Below are 24857 nucleotides of genomic sequence, written 5' to 3'. Positions count from 1 at the left end.
GTCTCTCTCTCTCTGCCTGTAATCTGTTACAACAGATCGGTTGCTGTGCAGAGTGTGTTAGGCTCGGCAACTGCTCTTCCTCGGCATACCTGTCAGATTTTGAAATCTATAAATAAGGATGTTTGGAGCAGGGGGAATAGACACGCCTTCTAACTCCATTGAAATGCTTGGACATAACATGCTTATTTTGGCAGGACAGATTGCGGAAAACAAATTCTCTCTCTTTCTATATATATTGCTAAAATATAGAGACTATCCCAAATAAAACAGCTGGTGTGTCTATATGGCTAAAGCAGATTTCCTTAGATTTATGCTAGTCATACTATAAGCTGCACTGAAAGAAAATTAAACAAGTCATGTTTCACCCCCTTCAGCTGCAGACCTTTGCCAAAGTTTGTTTCTTAGAAATTAGATGAACCTGATGAAGCAGGATCTTGTGTATAAAAATAGAGCATTTTACTTTCTATCTTGCCCCTTATAGGCAGGGTATAATTTTACCTTATCCAAATAATGAGATGAAAGGTGATTTGAGCTTTGCCTTATGTCTCTGTCTTCACTTGACCTTGTGACAAAGGAGCTTCATCTTTCCTGATGGGGTTCAGGAGCGGAGAGATCCTGACAGTGAGGAACCACCACTGCAGGTGGTTTATGTGGCCAGGACATCATTTGCATTTTGCAGGTAATGTGGCCTTGCATATGACTGTATGGCTCCTGCTACCCAGAACCACGGGGCTAAACGTTCTGCTCTTGCAGCAAAACAGGGGAATTTTGTTTTTTGAAAAAAAACCAAAAACAACCAAACAAAAAAGACGGAGTTTTAAACCTGAGTTTTGCAAAGCCACTAGAGCTGCATGTCTGCTGGAGCGAAGCTCTGCAAGTAGCCCCAGCTGCCCTTTTGGCTCCTTGAGGCACGCAGGAGCTGCCCAGCTGCAGCTGCCTCCGGGTTCTGCAGGTGCATGCAGGGGAGCCAGAACCGGGCCGGGGGGGGGGATGCTGCAGCCGCCTGCCCTCGGCACCCACCAGGAAAGCCAAGTCCGACCAGCAGGGACGGAAAAGCTAGCTGACGGCCAGCTCGAATGCCACGATCCCAGCGACAGCTTCCTTCCCCTCTTCTCCTCTCTTCCTCCCCACCCCACCGCCTGAGTGGTTCGGAGGGTGGTGTCCCAGGTGCTCCTCAGGGTGTGAGAGTGAGTGTTGGGGCGGTGCTGTTGCTTTGCTTTCTGTGCCTTTTTTTTTTTTTTTTTTTTTTTTTTTTTTTTTTTTTTTGTGTGTGTGTGTGTGGATCTGCCGGCAGCTGGTTGCCTGCTGCTTTTCTAACCATGCGTGGAGTTCTTTGATTCACAGAATCGCAAGTGTACGAGCCAGCGTGTGGCAGCTTGGCACGACCGATTCATTAGAGCAAAGAAGGCCTGTGTCCTGCAGGGTTGTTTTAGTAAAGACATGTCCCATCTGCTGCTTCTTATCACCCTTTTTATCTGAGCTGCTGACTCATGCAGTGTGGTCTGCTCAGCTCTCCATTGCAGTCACATTACACTTTGAGTTACCTTTACTATGACTCATGTTTGCTTTTTCACTTGGCAAGTGTTAAGCTAAAAACAACCCAGTCTTGTCCCTCTCTAGTGTGTTGTGTCCTTTTCCTACCCTTTACCTCCAAGTCTTTTCTGTCTGTCATAATCTTTTCCCTCCCCTCAAGTAAAATACTTGTACGTAAGTTTTAAGCTGTGTAATTTTGCCTTTCATAGCATCTCTGTACTGTGTACCTCAGGCTAGTGAGATTACCAGTCTGTGCTAAAATATGATAGTTCCTCTAAGTTGCCATCACAGATATGTTTAATGGATTTTTTTTGTTGTTTCCTATGTTTAAACACATCTGTGTTTATTAATGTTTTGGTGTGAAATTTTGCATTGGGACAACGTGTGCATCTTTGTATTTTGATATGTAGTTTATGCACACAGATCGAAAACCCCTTGACTTTAAATTTTGTGTGCACTTTCAAGCCTGTGTGTTGAGCTAATGAGACCATAGCTTGAAACCGCTTGTGCTGAGGTTTTGGCCTCACTTGCTTTTAGCATGTACTTTCAGGGCCAGCTTGTAGACCAAGGTGTGTATCCTGTGTGGGCATCAGTAACTCATTTCACCAAGCTTGAAATCCCCACTTAAAGTGCTAGTGCATTGTTTCCAGGATGAAGAGAATGACTGAGTAGTGCTGCTGAAGGCTTGGTATTTCCTTGCTTCAGTTGAGGGGAATTTTGCAAATTATTTCCTTGTGGACAGATTTGTGCACATTTGACCCTTTTCAGTGCTGAGATCCCTGAATCTTTTTCAAAGGAGAGCCTGGTGCATGTTTCACTGAGGACAGATGATTAGCAGAGGTTGCTGTACAGTTTAACTGATGCTGAGTTCCATATAGTACTGTACTGAGTCCTTGGTCATGCCAAACTTCTGCCAAAACTGGCAGTCTGGTTGCGGTCTGTTTGCCCTGAATAAGCCTTGAAGAGTTGTGCTTTTATAGTGCTGTTGTGATAACTACTTGGATATCATAAAAATTGGCCTAGAAATGAAGGAGAGAAATTCTTGGAAGAAGTTTTAGAACAGGAAGGGAGGGTAATGCAAGACTTTTTATTTAAAAGAAAAAACAGTTGTCCTCATATTCTTCTAGCAAACACCAGGCAGGTTTAGATTGCTGTGCCAGATTTTCTTTTCTAGGAACAAAGCTAGACTTCTTTTTTACATCAGGGTGCACGCAACAGATGAGAACACAGATCTGTCTCTTTTAGACTTGTGTGTAGAAAACACATTTAAATGTTAAACAGGTAACACTTGTTTTAGACCAAACTGGTTAAAACTATTGCAAAGGCTACGTGATTTATCTATGCCTGTGGACATAGCCTTTGAAGCAGCACTTCCTGATCAAGTAGACTCTCTAGTCTCATTTCAGCCCTCTGAGATGGAGAAAAGTCCTTTGGTACTGTATCTGCAGGATTAGAGACTTGGTTGCTTCTTCCTGTGGAAGGCACCAGACCACATTTCTTCTGGTGCGTGTGCTAAACAATGTCTTGGATAGACTGGGGCCTTTGCTGCTAGAAGTTTAGCTTGAAAATACCAGGGGGTATGTGGTAAGTGCAAGAGCTTTACCTTTCCAAGCTTGTGGGATGGCCACTTTCTGTCTCTGGGCAGGTATATCATGTCCTCTCCAGTTCGCATCTCTCCTTTCTGTTTAGCTTGAAAACTTCATGATTTTGTGAATTTGCTGTTATTGAGTGCCCCTGGCAGTGTGTTGCCAAGCTTTGTTGGTCCCTGGTGTAAATAAACGGGGCTAATGATGATCACAAGCAAAAGTATTCTGTTGTTTCTGAGAAGCATCTTGTTCTCTTGTAAGCCTCAACTAATACAGTCCGTAACTCCAAACCACGAATGTAGGGCCCTCCTGCTCAGCATGTGACATCTGACTAGGAGATAGGCATTGCTCACTGGAGTCCTGGACCCTTGGAGATTTTGCTTTTCCAAGCCCATGAGCATAGTTATATATATATATATATATATATATATATATATATATATATATATATATACACATAATGCTTTCCCTGACCTGCTGCTCATGGCACTGAGGTGTGTCATGGGCACACAATGTGGAGCAAATGAAATCAGTGCTTGTGGACAGGGGTTCTTGTGCCTCACAGACATAGGCTGCACCCTTGGGAAGATGTAGATGTGGCTGTAGGAATACCTCTATTTTCTGTTTTCCCTCGTGGTGAGAGGGAAGAAGTGTGGATCTGCAGGTGGCCAGTGCTAAGCCCTCCTGCTTGCTACTGCAGGGCAGCTTTCCCTCAGCAGGAGCAAGGTAGTGCTTCCTGCCTCAGGACAGGCTTAGGTTCACTTTGCAGCTCATTTTACCCATGTGCAAAATAGATGTGTAATGATACCTGCCTTTGATGTGGAATCCAGTCTTAATTAATTAATTAATTGATGTTCCCTAAATGCCTTGAGATCTGAGAATCACTGCATATTCTCCAAAGCAGCAACAACACTTGGATGTTGGAGAACCGTTTTTGCTCCCATGACGAAGTTTCTCAAAAGGAGAAACTCCAGCTCCTCCTTCCCCCGTTCCTCAACCATTTTTTCTGGATGAAGTGATGCCGTGCTGTGCATTAATTGTATGGCTTGCTCCTTCTGACTTCTCCCTAAATAAATAAATAAACTGATGTGCTTAATGCAGTCAGCACGTAGGGTGCTTGCCAGAGAATTTCTCAAAGCAGCAGAGCTGGGTTGCCAAATGTCATGTCTTTTATATAAAGCATTCTTCAGGAAGCAAAGTTGCACAGGGGAAAAAAAGGAGAAGAAAATGTTATAAAAACTCTTACTGCTGTAAGAAACATTGTCTTCCCCCACAGGGAGGATGTCTGGGCCATGTCATGGTGGGATCAAGGGATCCTATTTTTATTTCCTCTCAAAGGCCCCTCTCTCATTTCTTTTCCACGCTTCCCCTCCCAAAGAGTAGCTCTTTACTGTGCTAGCTGGGGGAAGTGGATTTCAATTAGCATTCAAAAGCAGGGTTATGTGATGGTCAGCGTTCATGTGGATTTTGCCTGTGGATTTTGGGTGGAGAAGAGGTTGTTGAAACAATGTCACTGTCAGAATATTTATTACTATAATGTGATTAATGATTGAAGAAAGTCAATGGATTTTTTAATATATATTTATTTCAGGGAGCGTGGGGGAGGTAACAGAACTTCAGCATCAAAACATAAGGCTGTATGTTGTAAATGTATGCAGATCTGTTTTTACTGAGAAAGCTTATATGTACCATTGATATGTTTGTGTCTGTGTTTAGGAGTGCATTGTGTCAGCTCAGCGAGTGTGAGCTGAAGTGGTTTGACCCTGGGTTTTCCCTGACAGGTGGAATTTGCTGTGGGATCTGTTGTGTTTAGAGAGGGTCAGAGTCAAACCCCTCTTCTACTGCAACCCACAACTTGCTATGGGCCTGTGGGAGCCAAAGTTGCCCTGGGGTGAGGCAGCATCTGCTACAGGCAGCCCTGTTTTTCCAGGGGGAAAGGATGCCAGAGGGTGTGTGGGTGAGTGGGAGACAAGCTGGATTGGGCATTTTAAGGGTCAGCATTTTGTCCCATGGGCTGTAGGCTGGGCATGGATGTCCTGGGTAGCTGGCCTGAGCAGGGAGCAGGGTTTTGCCCAGTTTCAGGGACCTGTAGGGGTCCCAGACAGCAACTGGCTGCTGCTGCTCAGCTCAGCCAGCTCCTTTTTGGTAAAGATGTGGGAGGATGAGTTTTGGAAATCACTTTGTGTAGGCTCATAGAATAGCTTCTGCTTATTTGTGTACTCCCAGTTCCTTTCTCTGGGTGCTTCTTACAGCTCCAGAGGCCAGTACTTTTTCCTCTAAATTAAAGCTTTGTTGTGGCAACATGTTGTCTGTAAGTGTCTGCAGTCCCTCCATCCCTCTCTGTGTTGCATGCTAACTGGTTGACTTTTTAAGCCTGGTGTGGATTTGCAATGTAAATGTGGTCCATTGAATTGGTATCAATAACAGAGAGTTGGAACTGTACTGAGGTTTACAAAACAGGGTTGAAATCAATTTTCTGAACTTCAGCCTTCTACAGTATTTTATCTCACTGGAGTATTTAATCTGGTAGCATAATGTGTGATCATTTAGGCAGCAGTGCAGCCTCACAACTCAGTTCTCCCATGATAGATCTGCAAATGACTGAATACAAATTTAAACTATATATGCTACTGTTTCCATCCGTATCTGTCACAACTCTTTGAACTTCGTCAGGGTTACTACATGGCACTGAAGAATAATTAACACAGTATGCATTAGCAGTATGTTCATTTGTCCTATATTTTGTCAGGAACAAGTCAGCACCAATAGTTGGATAAGCAGCAAGTGCTTCTGCTTTTGGATTCTTAATACCTATATTGCAACAATGCAGTAAGTTAATGGTAATGGGTCTTTTTCAGTTAGTGGAGTTACATAATTTTAAAACACTGTGAAAAAAACCTCTTCAATCTTCCTTCTCCTTCCTTTTTCCAGGAGTCAAACTGAAATTCTGTGTGATGAAAAATCCACATCTCTGGGTATGGTGTCAGTAGGGAAGTCCTCACCACACAGTTAATTGTGACAGGTGCTGGTGTTTCTTTTGAGATGTGCTGTGTCAGAAATAGGGACTCTTTCAATTGTACTTCCTCTTTCTTCTTATAATTACACAGTTCTGCAGTCCTGCTTCTCTCCCTGGGTTCAAACACTGAATTTTTCTCTGCTTCTGAGTCCTCAGCCAAGTGTCTTGTGTTGTGTGTTCATCGAACAATGAGGGAAAGAAGACCAATTAATAGACTAGTGCTCAGATTTTACAGATTTTCTTTTTACAAACGCCTTTAAATTTAAAATGCAAATGTAACTTAATTCCCAGGTAGGAGAAAAGCATTCTGAGCAATAGTTACTATATGTGTTTGTACAACCAGTGCAATAAGAATGTAAATTAATATGGTATGTATTATACAAGCATAATTTTAGTTTAATTTCTGAATTACTAAGATATATAGTCCTCAGAATACATGAAAATGAAAATGATATTTGCATGAAGAAAGAGAACATGGTAGGTAACCTTTCCATTTATACATAGGCACAGAAGGGGTATAGTGATGAGAATAGGAAGAGCCTGCATTGGTTGGAGTTACAGTGACCTAAGTTTGCCATATGCCCTTCACTCCCGCGTTCCCTTCAGTTTTTTTTCCTTCTTTCTTTTTCATTGGGGAATTATTTCTCTTCTCTGTATTTTGTTTACATTGTCAATATAGCAGTATTTGTTCAGGAGAGGTATTTGATTTTGCAGCCAACATTTATTTGCAGGGTCACCTTTTAGTCCCTGTGTTGGATTGCCATTCCTTGTGAGCAGTATTTCATGAGCAACATAACCTACTGTCTAAGAGATTACATAGAAGACTGTCTCTTTCTCTGAGTTCCCATTAAGAGGCAGATGGAGGCATGCTCTGGGCATTGTGTTAACACTTTTGTGGGAGCTTACATTGTTCTTTGAGGCACAATAAGCCTCCAAGATCACACCAGGTTGAAGGGTTTCTAGCAGTGCACTACTGTTGCTGAAGCCTGTAGCTCAGTTTGTGTGGCTGATGTTTGAATGGCTGGCTTTCAAGCAACGTAATCCAGGGAAGATCTCTGCACATGACAAGGGAGGTTTTGGAATAGATCTTTAAATGTCCCTTCCAACCCAAATCATTCTGTGATTCTGTTGATCTCTGAGAAGTTTTTACTGCTGTTTTTCTCCAGTGCAATGATCATCTTTGCATATTCCCAGCAGTTACTCCTTTACTACTAGGAGCAGAGGGTACTGTGCCTTCAAATGTTTTGACACTCAGTGCTTTAGTTCTTGACTCACAACTTACGTAAGTCTCTTGAGTAGGTTTCAGGTTGCTATTTAGAGGTGATGATATGCTTCTTGTGGAGAAAGCATGGAGGCAAGGAGCTTTAGACAATTTAGACAATTGTCTTGCTTTCTTTGTACTTTTCTAATGGTTTTGGGTATTTTTTTCGTTTGTGTCAATAGTCAGGGAAAGCAAAAAGGGAGAAAATAGGTTTGTGGAAAACACGTGTCCTTAAATGCAGATGCGGGTACGTAAATATTTATATGCAGGCTTTAAATTCTGCTGGTTAGCAGAGAGATTAAAAGAAAATGGAAAAATCAGTAGGTTTCTCTGGGTGAGTGGCTCCTTGAATATGAGAAAATTGCTGTGAGGTGCTCAAATATGAGTATAGAAAATATAAGCTCAGGTATTCAGGTTTGAACACTTTACCATTATAGAAATGGGAAGTGGAAAGAGGAAGAGTTGGAAGGAACAAATAATACAGCGACTTGTAGGGAAGTATCAGATATTAAAAAACATTTTCAGTTTTTAAAAATCAACTTTCTGCACCAATTTATTGGATTTTTTTTAATCTTCACATTTCCTCTCCTTTACTTTTTTTTACAGCTCTCTAAGCTAGAAACCGAAGTGAAGCAGGGTGGGAAGAGAGAGCAAGAGACAGCATGATTTATGAGTCTCACATTATCAAGAATGTGGTGGGAGAGAGGAGGGATAAGATAAATCTGTGAATAATACCATGCAAAGAAGTTCAGAACGTGGAACCACTCCAGGCCGTGAATGATCCTGTGAAATTTCATGCCTTGTTTGTGTAAGATGGTCAGAAAGTTATTTTCTTCTTCTCTCTGAAAAAAAAGCTGGCTCCAGACATCCTTGAAATCTTGTGGGATTTGCTAAAAATCATGGGAATTGGTAGCAAAAGTCAGGGTGAATATAACGGTTGACTCTATATAGATGATTATTTTGGCTCTCAGTCATCATACTTCAAACCTTATTTGCATTAAAAGGCTTGTTGTTAGACTTGTAATATGCATTTGAGTCTTCGTAAGATTTTAGGAGAGATATTAGGGCCGTGTTCTTCATGAAAATTTTTGAAGTCCTTTACACTGTATAAACTGTGTATGCATATGTACATATATATATATTTTCATCAGAAGGATAAAACTTCTCATTATGAGTATTTTGTTTTACTCAGTAGCTTTCTTGTCAGATAGGAATGCAAATTTAAAATATACTGTGACTTTATCCTGATATTTCATGCCTGTTGTGCACCTGTACAATGCTTGTTTGACTTCTGAATGAAATTATGTGTATGGTTGTAGAAGGACATATCTTAAGCATTTTAAGGACTCTGTAACATAAAACCTGAACTTCAGCATGTAATTTCTCACTGTTGTGGTGGAGACATTGCCCTGTGGAACTAGAAAAATTTTCAGTTTTTTGATAGTAGTAGTAATCTTTGCTTGCCTTGCTACAAATATGCTGAGTGGGCTGTTGAGGGCTGAGATTTACTGCTTACTTTAGCAAGTTCTGCAAACAATATCTGACTTAATAATTTCATTTTCTGCTTGTAATTACATATCCTTCTTTTTTTGGTAATGCCTTCAGAACTCCTCTGTTCATTATAAACTCTCAGATCATAATTTTAGGAATAATGTGTATACTGACTGGTCATAACAAGGCTGAAATTCCATCTTGGGCTTCTGGTGTCATCACAGAACTGGGATGAAATTACAGCTTTAATTTATGTACTATGAGGGATACATTATTTATTACTGCGCATTAGAAAATTATTAATCTCTGGTTGTGTTGCAAGGGTACCCTACTGCTCTGAGTCCCCAGGAAGTGCTGAGACATTGTAGAACTTCTTGTGCGCATTACATACGCTTTTAAGAAGCTGCCAGGAAGATCATTGCATTATTCAAAAGCTGCTAGAGGTGATGAAAATTTAGGAAGCCACTGTGGATTTTTTCCTAACTAGTAGATTTCCTACAAGGCTTTAGTTTGCTAAACCTGAGCATTTCCTTACCTTTAGTTGCTTTCAAGTGTTTTGTTTCACATAAAGCTGTGATCAGATAACCAGGTTGAGAAGCACTGTGTTTTGGGGACCCTCATTCATCAAAGCACTTTAGCTGTAGTCAAGCTCTACTGAAGATAATGGAAATCAGTCATGTGCTCCATTGGTCTCCTGAGTCTATTCTTTAATGTCTACTTCTCTCCTTGTTCATAAACTGACTTTCTTCCTTTTCCTCCACTTCCCCAAATTGTGTGTATGTGTGCACGCATATGTGCGTGTCCATGAGTACATTGAAACTACAGTGGGGCAACATGAACTAATGGCAAACTGTCATAAAATGAACTGGTTTGTCCATATTTAATTTAAGTGATTTTTAAAAAATGTTTTAATGTTCTTAAAACATTTCATTTTTATGAGCATTTTCAGTACTAGGAAAGTCAGCAATCAAGTTCTCATATGTAATAATCAGTACTGTGTAACTTGTGGTAATGTCCATAGCTATGGCTGTGATGAGCTTGAGTCACAGCATTCCTTCTCAGCTAGGTTTCATTGGAGTTCAGCCTTTCTACATTAGCTGAGAATTTGTCTGGTTTTGCTTTCTAGCCTGTGGACATGTGTTTGTAGAGACCTAGCAGCAGCCACTACACCATACAGCTGTTACCAAGTAACATAACTAATCTGCTGCTTCGTGAAAAGAATTTGGTATCTGGGAGAGGTGACTGGAATTTTGCATTTGCAATGCTGTGCTCTGGTCTGGAGGGGAGGAAAAAAAATTCAGGAAAACAAACAAACAACAAAATCTAGCATGCTATCCCCCCCCGAAAAAACCCCCAAACCCCTCACCAAACCCAACCCCCCAGAGGTTTGTAGGAATTTGAATTAATAATCCCAGGCAAATTGTCTTCAAAATACTCAGCACTATTAGATCTGAAAAAAAGAGCTTGATATTTGTAAAAGTTCAAACAGATACAAATACCTTAAGAAAAGAAGTCGCTGATTTAAATTAAGTGAATGCTTTATACTAGTACAAAAGTATTGTAAAAAATTAAATACTCCCACTTTCTAAAGTGGCATTTTTATCTTTTAAGGCTTTGATGACATATAAACCACTCAAGTTTCAGTCTTGTGGGTTATATTGTCACCAGAAGCTCTGACTAATGATACAGTGAAGTCTTACAAATGACAGCTGGGTATAGTATGACTCTAAATTACCTTTTTTGATTGTTTTATTATTGTTATATGCCAAAAAAAAAAAAAAAAGGAAAAGCAAGCTGCAGTGCCTACTGATTAACTGAACTTAGTGTAGAAGTGTTACCCTCAATTTAATTAGGGTGGCCATATTATAAATTGCAGATGTGAAATCTAAAACCCAGTGACAAAACTGATAATCCTTGAGGTGTAAGAATCTTGAAGCTGGTGTAGGGAAAGACATGCGAAACATGCCAGCAGCTCTACCCCACGCAAAATTAAAATGATTGTCATTTTTGCAGGGAACACCATGGGAATCAGAATTAGAGACATCCACCCCTCTTCAGTTTGAAAGCTGAAGAGATGGCTGCAGTTTCTGTGCAGAGTTTCAGCCCGCTAGAGCAGTATAAATAGATCTCTGGTGCTGTGCAGATCTGCGCGGGACCAATCGCTTCTTCCTTTCTACATCACACAGAGATGCAGAGAGCAGTCCTCTGCAGCTGCCTGTGTCATGCCAGTCATAGTGACCACTGGCTGGGACTTCTGAGGGTGGAAAGGCTTGCTCAGATGATGTTCTCCACTCTGAAGGAGTAAGAATGAGGTTTATGTAGATGTAGGCTGATCTTTTAAAAACTCATTTGGGTTTTAAATGGGACATGGCATTTATTGTGGTAGCTTTCTGAATGAGTTGCAGCCTTGGGCGAATCCAGTGTCATGTGAATCAAGATAGTGTGTCACATCAACAGAGAGGAAACCAGCTGTTTAGCGTTGGGGGAGTTTTAATAGTGCTATAATAGATACATGAGAGTGGAAATAAATACAGCAGCCTGAATTTTATATGTACACTGTAATTTCTTACTTTTCTGCCTTCTAGTTCACTATAAACCTTATTGCCAGTTTTGTGTAAGGAGGGGCTTTAAGTGTGATAGGAGAGGTAAGAAAGGAGGACCAAAGTTAAAGCTGAAGGATATATTTCTCAAGGTTCTTAAGTTACCTGTCAGTCCTGGTGGTCATAGGGCAAATTCTATTGAGCCATCACAGTCCAAAAGGGTTGGATCCTACTCCTGAAAGCCAAGGGTGACACCCTGGATGTACACTTCTGAACTTATGTGAGGGACTGAATCATCACATAGAGTACCACAAAAGCGCAAAAGAAAATTGGAGGAGAGAGAGAGAGAGAAGAAATGACAGTGGGTTTTGACATAGGATTGAGTCTATTAGCTTCTTGGCACAGAAGTCTAACTTGGGGTAATGAATCTTAAAGTAGAATTGTTACACATCTAGGAATGTGCAGTCACTCCTTCCTCTGCAAGCACTTCCCTCTCACCTTGCCTGCAGATGCAGACTGGAAAGACATGGCTCTGATCACTCTGGTGAATGTATTAGAGCCAGTCCAAGCTTTGTTCTTCAGAGTGTGGGCTGTTCTATTGCCCAAGTTTTCATTTAAGATCAATAAAGGTTGGGTAGTCTGGTTGTGCTGTGCTGGTGCTTGGGGCTGGGCTGTGCCTGCCTTGGTGCACTGCGGGAGCTTGCAGAGTTGTATAATTGCACGTTTACTGTCATACCAGGAATGACTGATGGCATAATTTGTATTTTCAAAATACATAAGCAGCTCAGCCTAATCAGGTGGGGTGGTAAATATTTCCAGGAGATGAAAACAAAGTATTAGGGCAGGGAACAGAGTTACAAACTTTCTTTAATGAGCTGTATATTGTTTGATCGTGGTTTTTTCATATACATGAGCTACTGCATGCCAAATTCTTGTAATCACTGGCAGCTGCTTCACAGTCCTGGAGAAATAATACTGTAAATACTGGATACAGTAAAAATGAGTGGATGTGTCAGTTTGCCTTTCAGACTTCTGTGACTAACAGGTGATTAGTACAAACAGCAGAAGGCCCTTTTATCTTTCATCTTGCTTTTGGAAATAAAAAAAAGGAAAAGCTGTGAGACTAAGGGAACAAATTCAGCTCCTCCAGACAGTTAACAGTGGTACTGCTGACTGGATTGGATTGCAGTTCTGGCTGGGTGGATGTTTAACTTGTAAATCTGAGTAGTTCTGCTCACTTTAGGGAGCCCCTAAAGTTAAGTGCATAAATGTTTTGGGACCTGAAAGAGCCTCCTTGGCTTATCTGAAGCGTTTGCTGCTAAATCTTATGATGTAGGAAAACCCCCAAAATTGTAAGTCTTTTCCCACTTCTAATGAGTGGTTCATAATGTCAATGGGATGTGAAGTGGAGGGATTCAGTTTCTATTTGTTTATGTGTACTAATCTACAGTGATCCAAAAAGAAGCAAAAAACTGAGACTATCATGGCTTTGTGTGCTGATCAGCTACTGTTACTTTTCAAAGGCACAAATTTTAAATAGCAGATGCTAATTTAAGTAACTTTTTAACGTATGTGGAAAGCATTCCTGAAAAAATACTGAAGTTAGAGTGAAGGGATTATTTTTAATGAAACATTTTTCTCTAATACATATGTGTCAGTGCTTGGTGACAATCACACTCACTGGAACTTGGGAGAGCAGGGGGAACAGTTCACTCTTTCACAATGAAGAACAGTTTGTTTTTAATAGTAAGGAGAAGATCCCAGTGAAAAGGCCTAGGAAAGTAGTGCATTCACAGGTGAATGACATACTTCTGTAGAGTTTAGATGTCTTCCTGAAAATACTACACAGTGAATTTCTGAGCGTGATGCTACTCACTTGCATGAAATGGAAGGTTGTTTCCCACTCTGGGGGGGATTCTAACCTCAAATTTTATGTCCTGTCATATGATTATCATATGATTATCATAAACCTAAAGGAGCATAATTATACTTGCTGACTTTCTAAATCTCTTTATTTATTTTTGAGTCTTAGTCTAGTGTAGATTGCATTTAAATATATACCTGTTTGTTGAGGCATATGCATTTTAGCATAAAATAAGAGTCAGGGGACTAGTACAAGGAGGTGTATTTGTAGCTTATTTTAAAACAATTATGTCATGATCATTGTCTTTTTTAGTAATATACCAGCTGCTGAAAGTGGGTTTTTGTCTATTTCAGCCTATCAGAAAATTGCACAGTTGGTTTCCTTGCAAATGTCGCTCAATCTTCAGTGACTGGCTGAAGGGTTACTTTCATTTTCTCCAGGACAATGGTGACAGGAAAGTTACGTGGAGCTGTAGACACCAAAGAGAAACCCTAGGTGTAAAGTCAAGGAATTGCTGGAAAAGACAGCATAATGTTAAAATTAACACAGGCTGGTGCTAGAAAATTAAACTGTTGAGTGCTGTCTTTGTCATGACAAATACGTGCAGGTTGAAAGCAGTTTTGTCCTAGGTATGAACAAATGCTGGAAAGATTAGACTGCGCTGCAGCCCACATTAGTGCATGTGTATGTATGTAAAGAGGTACAATATCCAAAGTAAATTAGGGCTGCAAATAATTTTTCTGGTTACAAACTCTGTTCACCAAAATTAAAAAGACATACGTAGCCATATGTAACTTTGTGAATGTTCCATAAACTTGGTTTCTAATGATATCTGTCTTATATTATGAGTAATGTAAAGGAAAAATAGATTGTTTTGATCCTCCAGGGGAAAACCCCTTTCATTATCTCACCTCTCCTCAAAAACCCCAGACGTCTAGTGGTCATCTGTCATTTGAAGCATATTTGAATCTGTTATCTGTACTTTTCCTGTCTTGCATAGGAACAAAATGTTGTCCTACTTTCTGTAATTGGAATTTAGTAAATCACAAGTAACAGTAGAAAGCTGAATGTGTTAAAGAAATGGAACAGAGCACAGATTACAATTTAATTTCCCAGAAGATAGACCTAATATTATTCATAAACAGAATGCAGTTCACAGTAAGTACAAGTAAAGCTGCGTTTCAAACCAGCCTAAGTAAAATAAACCTCCCTGGGCACGACTATGCTTTGTTTTGTTACTGATGAATATTACAGAACTGGCACTGCAGTTCTGAGTTTTAACATCAGATCCACTGGTTTACCTTTCTTGCCAGTTCAACTTCATTTTTCTCAGGCCAAGATGAATGTTTTAGTTTGTTTTCCTTGTGGAGTAAACTGTCTTCTTATCTCCCCAAGATCTCTGCAGTAAGGTTGGAGTCCACTGGCCAGCTCCAGCTAAATTTAAGAGGCAGGCTGAGCTCTGAGCAGTTTTGTGGAACAAGGATTTGGGTATAGAACAGTGACAGAAGCAGGTGGCCTTTTTGAAGGAAAGGCTTGCCTGTGTTGTGTGAGAGTGCAATGGGGCGAGCCATTGCTCAGGGTTAGCTTTGCTCAGAGCCTGTGTCTCACTGTGCATGGGGTCATGCAGAGGCAAAGCCATAAGGAACCAGCCTTCATGGACTCCACTGTGTATGGGACTACTTGGTCTTTTAATGAGGGAGAATATCCCACATCCTTTTACTTCTCCCACGGTTTACTTGTAAATGTCGGATTTTAAGTTTTCAGCCTACTCTAAACTAACAGCACCTTCACTCATTTCAGTTATTCTGTATGAGTCAAATGGAGCCCGGGACAGATGGACAAGGTGATGTGACAGATGGAACATGGCACTGGTCTGTGCAGCTGAGCTGGGAGGTTGGACCCCAACCCGCTTTTTCTGTCCTGTGCACAGAGTCACCAGTGAATGCAGTGTAAACACAGACATCATTTACTAAAGGTCTGAAACTTTCTCAGGCAGCTCTTGAAATTCCAGGACAATGAGTTAGGCCCAAAGCTGTGTTGTTAAAAATTGACTGTACTAGAAACCATGTCTCTGGCTGGTTTAATACAAAGAAACAACTACCTTTGCCAGAGATCAACACAGTTCCACAATGCTTTGGAGGGAAAGGACGAACAACATGTAGCAGTTGTGACAGGGCCCAGCTTCCCCTACTGACTTTGCCTCTTTCATTCATGAAAATGGACAGTGATGCTGAAGCTGAAACTGTGGATTTTACACACACTTCCTCTGTGCCTGGGCTTCCTGCTTGCAGTGACCTCAGAGTCGTCTCCTGCGTGGAAGGCACGTGAAGGAAGAGAGAAGCTTTCAAGAAGGATTTGAGTACTAGGAGAGCGTTTCACTTGGCTGTGGCCAGATCCTCAGCATGGTGGTCAATGTCACTCTTGCTCACAAATCTGCTGCCAGGTCCAGAATCGTTTAACAAAAGTTGAACAGATGGATCAGTGAGGCTTAGTTGGTTTCCTGCACCTGAAGTGCAAGGAACTTTCTATTACGAGGTATTTCTTAGCAGCTTCCAGTGAAACTCTAGAGTGTTATGCTCTTGCTACTGCTAGGGACAAGCAGCTTATGAAGAAAAGAAACAAGTATGGGGGATTGCATACAGGTGGCTTTTAGCCAGTGGCCTGAAAACCTCCACAGACTCAGCAGGTGCTTCTTAATGGGTGTCAAAAAGTAAAGCTGGACATCATGTCACAGAATTCTTGGCCTTTCATGCACTGAAAGAAGATGTGATGACTGTCTTATTAATTGAGTTAGTTATGGTAAATGTCAAGATTTTGAGGGTCTGTTAAATGATATTTTCAAAGAGAACAAAAGAACTACTTCTGTGAGGACAGAATACCAGAGGACATTTGACTTAAGCTCAGATGACAATATATTAAAAAAGCACTGCTGCCTAAAATTTTCTGCTGGCAATTTTTGCAACTAATTTCTAAATTTTTATTATTATGCCTAATGTTTATTATCTTTGATAGGGTTTAATGGTGGAAAGGTAGTACATTTTTGGTCTTTTTATCCAGTTTGTTTTACTTTTTCCCTTCTGTAACTGTTTATTATTTTGGTATAGGGCAGAGAAAATACTTTAAAGAGTAGAAGAGCTCATTGTAAAACTACAGAAATTAGGTTAGTTATTGTAGCTGAAACTACTTTGATCTATTCTTTACATTGTTCACTTCAAGATGCTCAAGCTGCTTGTCAGTATTACACTGTTGCAATATTAGACTAGAATATAATAATGACATATTTTTATTTGGTGGCATAAAGATGAATGACAGCGAAATATTTTCTTTTTATGATTATACCTACATTAAAAAGTAGTGTGGATCGACTGGAGAGAGTATCTGTGAAAACTGTGCTGGGATGCTGAGGTTTGCACCAGGCATGTTTTGGGGTTGCTTTTACTTCTGAGCCGTCTGGTGCTGCTGGCTGCTCGCTGTGGGGAACATAATGCTCCTAGTTAATTCCTGCCAAGAGGAATTTGTTCATGTGCTGCAGGACCACCCCACAGTACAACTGAAAGCCCAGGCAGGATGGATTATCTGGAGACTTGCTTCAAAAGCTGCATGCCTGATCTAACAAAAGCAGAAGGTAGCTCTGCCCTATAGGGATGTAGTGGGATGAAGGCATGGAAAGAAAGGTATCAGTGATCTGATTGTGCATAGTTGTGCCAGTTAATGAGACAGGTTTAATATGTTTTTTTCTTTTTGTTCTTTCTTCCCTTTTCTTTGTAATTATTACTGAAAGGGGAAGGTTGATGTGAGTAGGCTTCTGAGAAGGAAGGCTGTTTTGAGAAGTTACAAAGAAGAAATCTTCTGCTGAAAGGATCATATCTTCTTTAAGGAGCTTATACAATCCCAAGTGCACATTAGATGCTTAACCAGTAATGACCTGTGTCTAGCGGCTGGTACTTGACCTGCTGATGTGAGCATGTGCTCACATGGGGACAGTGCTTGTAACCTTCAGCCACAGAGAGTGCTCAGGCAGACACTGCACTCAACTGAGGCTCTCAGCCATCCTAATACGCTGGCTGGGCATCGTTTATTTGAAGGTGTACAGCCTCTTTTTGGTGTGTGTCCTGAGGCAGGGAAGGGGATCTGTTATGTCATATTATTGCTAGCATGACTTGGAAAAATACATTATGTTATCTGAGACAGTAGGTAAGAGCCAGTCTGGCAGATGTGACAGTCCTGCTTTCGGGATCTGACATTTGGCAGCCCAGGGAGCGTACAACCAAACCTGGTATTTGCTGAAATGCTGATGTTATGGCTTGTGCTGAAGGAAAGGAAGTAGAAGTAGAGGTGACAGAAGTAGGAGTATAGTGTTTTGGTTTTATGTTTTTTTTTAACACAAGACAAGTTTGGAAGTAGACTTAGAGAAAAGTTTTGTCTTTCTGAGTTTCCTGTCTCCTCTTGATTAAAAGAGCAGATTTGACTACAAAAGCACCAACCAATCTTTGTAGCCAACTAACTCGCTGAATACAGGCAGAGGACAACATTTCTTCTCTGCCTGGAAGATTTTAGCTGCTGCCATAGTCATACTACTTTCAGAAAGTAAGACCAAACCACAGTGGTGCTGAGCTGGTTGTGGCTTAGTCAAATTTCTGTTCTAAAAACAGCTTATGGTCAGGCCTCCAAAGTTTCCTTTGGAAAGCAAACAAAGGTCAACACAGGTTTCGTCTGAAGTGTCCTGAATGTGTCCTGTACTCTCTGTCACTGGAGATACATGATTGTATAAGGAATGTTGGTTGTTCAGATCTTTCTATCTATGTAGCAGCAAGCAACTAGATCCCAAAAAACAATCTCCTATAGCTAGAAGGTAGGTGAGATGAGTAAGTAAAGCAGAAGGCAATAGGAAAAAAATACGAGGCCCATCTGTTCCAAACAACATGGAATTTCTATTGTTTTCCTAGAGCCCTTCCTTTGAAGAACCCAGAATGTATTTGCACATTGAGTATCACACCATGTTTCATTTTCTCAACATCTCTTTATCTATATGTGCTCTTTAGCAGAGGCATGCCTGCCTGCTGCTTTTTGTGGGCACCACACTGAACTTTTACAGGAGGATGTATGTTATTGTTCAGAGCAGCTCGGCCAGTGAAAGAGTGGGTGGAGGGTATTCAGCTCTTCATCCACTGGCATTCCTTATTTTCAGAGGTTGTGAGCCAAGGAGGGCTGTGCCTCTGAGCACATGGCAGGGTAGCTGCCAAGGGATGGAGCCGCTGACTTGTGATGCAGTCTGTCTCTCTCAGACCTTCATGCTGGGATAAAGGAGGCACTTAGAGTGCCAGGGAGAGCCTGAGGTCCGCACCTGATGAGACTGGGGCTTTATGACTTGGAAAGACATGACACACCTCAGGGGAAGTGGGGGAGAGCATGGCTCCATGTCACCTTGTAATGATAAACAGGTGGCATCAAGGCATGGGGGCAGTGAGTGTGGGCTGGTAGTTCTAGTCCAGAAATCATGCAATAAGGTCATATTGGCTGTTAAGAAAAGAGGGGAGTTCACGGTGTGTGTGCTTATGAGCAGAAGGCAAGAAAAGGAGTAAATAAGCATGTGGGAACACATGCTGGAGCCTTCCAGACCCTTGGCAGAGGCAAGGGAGAGTATTAAGTCCATTCCTGTGAGATTTGGGGGCAACAGTTCCTGTCCCCTTGGTGAGAGGTGTGCATAGAGCCTAGTGCTGTCATTTCTTCATCCTCATAGCTCATTCCAAAATGAGATCATATTTTAGCAATCCACTGTTCTCAACTGGCATTGGCTCTGTCATGTCATGTGCAATAGTACTACTTTTGTCCAGGCCCCCTCCCCCCCCGAACTGCTTGCCCTGGGGATGGCAAGGGAGGCTGGCAGTCCTGTCTGCCTCCCAGGCTTAGAGGTAGGCAAGCCTGCCCAAATCCAGAAATAAGAGATGAGTCTTTCTCTGTAGCTTGTCTTGGGGTTTAATTTCTCTCTTTACTTGAATCTTTGTTTCCGTTGCTGTGGTTTTTCTTCAGTTTTGGTCACAGTCAAGTCATGCTAACATTGTGATCATGCAATCTGCCTAGAATGGAAAATCATCTCAGTCCATTCAGCTCCATCAGCCTTTTGAGAGAGGCCCCACTGTGAAATGAAGGAAGACCGGGGAGAAAGAGGCATCCTACTGCTGGTATTTTATCAGGCTGCTACTCTTTTGGTATTTTCTTGAAGTCCCAAGCTGGCAAAGCAAGGGGTAGTACCTTCAGCTTTCACCGAAAAACAAAGTATTTCTGCCTTTGAGTGCAGAGCAGCACAGCACCTGTTGTGTTCCTGTGGCTCTGAAGCCACAGAAGGTCCGTTCCAGAGAAATGGATACCGTAACTTTTGTCCAATCTCATTACATTTGACAGAAGTACTGTGTTTTGGGGAGATGTGTGCTCATCAACCATCATTTAATTCTTGGGGGTTAGTAGTAGCGTGCACTGCAGCTGGGATAGGCTGCTGAATAGCCCTGGCTGAATTGAGTGTCTTTGCAGCTGTCAGGGTTAATGCTGTGTGTATGGGAGGAGGAAGGAGGATTTGTACTTCAGACCTGCCTCTGCTGGAAGCTAGAGGAGCCAAGCACTGCCTCATTTATTGCACCGGGAAGAGTGAAGGAGCTGACAAAATATTCCTTTAATTTGTTTGAAGCTGCATTCATTTCTCCAGAAGGGGGAGAGCAGAGTAGTTGAATGCTGGGAGGAATGTGCCTAATTCAGGACTGTCCTTTTTCCCTGACACCACAGACGCTATGAGAAAAATCAAGACATTTAGAAAGGGGCTGTCAGACCTACTCACATGTTTTGCAAAGTCCAGGATTATCTGGCTGTTGAGTGACTTAAAGTATGACCCAATAATTCTGTTTTTAAGAGTTCACTGTTGGTTTTGATACTGTTTTGATTGCTGAGAAAATATTATAAATGCAAGTGATGAGTAGACAGTGACTGCAGGAAGAGTACCTATGTATGGCAGGCCTGGTGCTCCTTTCTGATAATGAAATTTGAAATTAGCTCACAGATACTATGTTGTAGCAAAAAAAATGGAGGGCAGAATGAGTTCAAAGTATTTTTTGTTTTGCTGAATTTTTAGTGTTTTGTCTTCTCATACATAAATCTTTACTACTGTTTTGGTTTTTTAACTAGGCCATTTCCTCCATCACAGTTAAACCTATTTTCTTTTGAAAAACCCTGATGTGTTGCTCCTGTTTCTCTAAGGATCAGATGGGTAATGGAAGCAGTACAGCAACTTTATGTATGCTACTCGAGATGGTAAAATGCAGGCCTACAATAGGCCTTTTTTCAGCAGCTGTAAAGCTGTTGTGTGAATACAGTGAATCCATTCAGTGTCCCCTACGCTTGCTGGGAGCACCCTGGAAAAGAGAGTTGTACTAGTGAAATGACTATCCAGCAAAATTGTTTCAGAGGGACAGCCAGTCTCACTCCTTATTTTGGTTTGCAGGGTCTTTTTCTGGGTATGTGAAGTTTCAGCATGAGTTAAGAGATCTATAACTTTTCTATAACTTTCTCCTTGTTCCCAGATTATCCACTAAATCAGCATTGGTGTTGTGTTCCTTGCATCAGTCCTCTGAGATGGTGGAATACTCTTATTTTTGCTGTAGAGGGAAGTGAGAATTTGGGTTAAGTGACAGTGTGCATTAGGAGCCAAACTGTCATGCTGTAGTTGTACTATAGAAGCTCAAGTGTCATTCAGAGCTATTTCAGCCTTTCAGGAAGTGTCGAATAGCATTTGCCCATGGGTCATGCAGAAAAGCCTGGAGGATAGCTGGGAATCTGTCCATCAAACAGCTTTATTTGACTCTTTAAACAGAGCATTAAAAATGTAAGTATGTAAAGTGAGAACAGGAGGATTTTATGCTGATTTTGATCTTTGACCACCTTGTATTTGAGTTAGGGGAAAAAAATAAGAGGCAGAACCTAGCTGATTCGCCAGGGTGACGCTCTGTAAAATAATCCCTTTAACACTCTTTCTTAAATTAAGAATGGTTTCTAGGTGGCATGAGTCATGGACAGACTGTCCTCATTTCACTTTGAACTTGCAGCCTTCTCTGGATTTGTGTCGCAGATTTAGAGGGCTTTGTCCGCTTCCTGCAAGTGGTAGGCTTGGCTGTTGCAGCCTTGAGTAGCGTTGAGTGAGAGCAGGCTCCTTGAGGAAAGAGGCAGCGCCACGTCAGTGTGAATAAACACAGTGGAGTAGGGTCCCAGGCTAATTTAAGCAGAGTATTTTGTACCATAAGCAGCTCTGGGGAGTGGTGACATAGGCACAGCCTTTGTACAGGTGTCAAGGTCCCCCTTATTTATGTGTTGTGGTCTGCTTCAAGTTTTGGGTTGTTTTCCTCCAAGGTGTGTGGGGGAATACACTGTGGTGTAGGAAGCTGTGCTTTTGCATTTTTCACCACTTTTAGAAAAGTTTTGAGGTATATGCAGTCTTCTGTGGCTGTATTGTCTTTATTTCTTAATTAAAAGCATGGGGAAAATGATTCAGACCTGTCTGTTCTAGCCAAGGAAGAAAATCAAAGTGCTCTGGCTTACATGCACACAAGGTCAAAGCCTCTCTTTGTCATGTTCTGTAAATTTGCTGGCTTCAGTGGGGGTAGCCACAGGTGTAACCCTGGGAGCAGTTTCTTTCAGGCGTTTTACAAAGCAAAAATGAATGTAGTTGCTGGTCCTAAAAATTGTTCTTAGAGAAATAACTGGGATACTTGTAATCCAGAGAGGCCATGCAAATGCAAGACCATGCTCTCAGAGGGAACATGAACTCTGCACTGGCTGGCAGCGTTTTCCTGCTGACAGAGCCTGGTTTGGAGTCTTACGTACTCAGCTGGCTCTTGGCCAAGCCTTGCTGCAGGTATGGGAGAGGGAGGAGGATGAAACAGAGGGCGGTGAGAAACTGTTCTGGTAGCAGCACTCGCTGAAAATTCAAACTCCTTCAGACCTTTTTTGGTGATGGTAGAGAATGTCAAAATTGATTGTATTAGAGACCTGCCAGATACTCTTAACTCATTTGCTTTGTCGCTCCTCCTCCCTTCCTTCCTCTCTCGACAGCTGGGCTGGGTTCTGTAGTGCCAATGCTGCATTGCTTCTCCAGCACGGCTACTACTTCCCCCACGCTGCTACTACAGAAATACTACAGGAGCTCAGTGAAGACTGAGGGAGAGGGCTCTGTATGTTTTATTAGTGATAATAACAGTGATAGCAATAATAAAACTCAGTAGCAGTTTAATACTTGACATAATGATTTTTCTTCTTGTTTGTTTTCTGGGTTTTCTTCCATTTTCACCATCATAAATTTGTGGTATCTGTTATATCCTGGATTGTGCTTTAAATGAATACTCTCTAGTGTGCTGTCTTATGGATTTTAAAAAGTCTGTGTTTTTGAGTGGTCTAAACCAGTGTTTTGTATTTTTTTGTTCAGTTGGGTGGGTCTTGAAGAGCTGCTGCTGGAGGAAGTTACCACGCTTGCTTTAGATAATGAAATATACATTCAAAAAAGGTCAGGGATTTCCCCTGAGCCACCCCACCAATTGCTTGACATGACATTTTCATTCTGAGTGTTTCTTTTTTTGTTTTTGTTTAAGATCCTGGAGCACAGGGAAAGAGTTTTAATGCAAAATACCAGAAAAAAAAGTCTGCAACATCTCCTGTGAGAGTGGGGGAAAAAGGAGATAAAACAATTGCATCTTGAAACACTCATGATTTGAGGTAAGTGATTGGAGGGTCTTGTCACAAGTTACAGTTAGTTTGTAATTAAATTAATCGTTATTTACCTCAGAGTGTCATGATATTGTTGTTGAAGACAATAAAAACAGTCAGAAGAGGGAGGGAGAGAACTGTAATGGAAAACCCAGACAGAAACAGCAGTGAAAATACATAATGCGCTTACCTTTTTGAAAATGGGCCCCATGAGTTCCAGTCCCACAAACAGGCAATCATTCTGACATTTATAAGGGTTAAACCCTGTTTAAATCAATGAGGCTATTCTCCCCAAAATTAGGCATGAGCCTAAATATTTCCTTGTTTGGAATCTATATCATATGGCAACTATTGAAGGAAGCTATTGAAGAACATACAACACGCAGCCAGAAAAATGCATATACAAATCTCTTGCTGTTGGTGATAATGTCACGAGTAATCTGATTTTACAACATTCTTAAGTTATATTTTTATATTCAATACATAGTTCTCATTTTTATGTTTAAACACCCCATTGAAATACCAAACTTCTTAGTAGAGCCTGTGAATTCTATACCAGCTTTAATAATACGTCTGCCTTAATTGCTTCATCGGTGTGTCATTTAACAAATGGAGTTAAATGTATAAAGAAAATAACCAGAGTTGCAAATTGCACTTGGATATGTGAATAGCAACTGCGCTAAGAGTTCCCTGACTGAGGCTGAATTGTGTTGTCCAGAGTTTTTTTTTTAAATAAAGACAATAACAAGGCACAAGGAGAAGCTCACCTTTTCCCCCAGTAGTCTTTTTGTTTATTTGTTTTATTTTAATTACTCAATAGGAAAGAATCATACCTGAATCTAGTAAGGAGAAAATGCTACAGTTGTATAAACTTTTAATCAATGAAAATGTTGCATAAATGAACACTAAAGAACACTAGCATCTTTCTTAAATAAAAACTTTTTTACTGTGTTCTGCCCCACAGTTGTGCTGAAAGAGACAAAACTGCTGTAAGGAATCTCCAGAATTAAAAAGACAACTGTAACCTGGAAGAAGTAGGGTACATATTCTCACAAATGTGCAGAGAATCAAAACCTTTTGGCAAGTGGCATTTGCAGACATGTGTTGCTTACCAGATTTCAGAAGAGAGGAGAGCATAGCTGAACCCTGGTGATTGCTCTGTATTTGCTTTGTAGGAGCAGAGCTATTAAGTTGCTTTTGAATTCAACAGGCCCACTGCAGGGAGCTAAATATTTCCTTTCTGGTCAGAGGACAGGAGCCATTGCTTGGGAAATTGTAGTGGTCCTGTAGGTATTTGTGCTGATTTTTTTCTGAAAAGGTCAAAAGTTTTTCAAATCAGTGTAGCCGACTCTTTTTTATGTGCAGGTCTTGCACTGGGGACTGTGAGCCCAAACAGGAATACAGGACTCTTTCAGCAGGAGTCTGAGGCAATTTTTGTTGTGAAATGAGGCTGTTTGAAAGCTGAGGTAGGGAAATGCCTTGCTCTCTGGGGCAAGCCCTGTTTCAGGTGTAGGTCACAGTCTTGGCCAAACCAGTGAGAGAAAAGTGCTCTGTTGGGTGATCACCCTCAGCCCACCTTTCCTGGGGGCAAGCATTCCTTCTTGGTTCTGTGGAGCATAAATCAAAATGCTTTTATTGCTATCTTTTTTTCATTGATGTCAGGCCAGAATAACATGCATGATTTTCCTTTCACAATTGCATTCTTGTTGTTCTCTGAGGAAGTGCACCTTGAAGTTCAGGAAAAAAAGTATTTTGTAGCATCTGTGTGGCCTTTATAATATTTTTATCAGCTCTATGTTACACTCAGAAAATCATTGAGGTTGTT

Source organism: Cinclus cinclus, chromosome 1 (assembly GCF_963662255.1).
Source record: "Cinclus cinclus chromosome 1, bCinCin1.1, whole genome shotgun sequence".
NCBI classification, from domain to species: Eukaryota; Metazoa; Chordata; class Aves; order Passeriformes; family Cinclidae; genus Cinclus; species Cinclus cinclus.
This window is presented reverse-complemented; position numbering follows the sequence as displayed.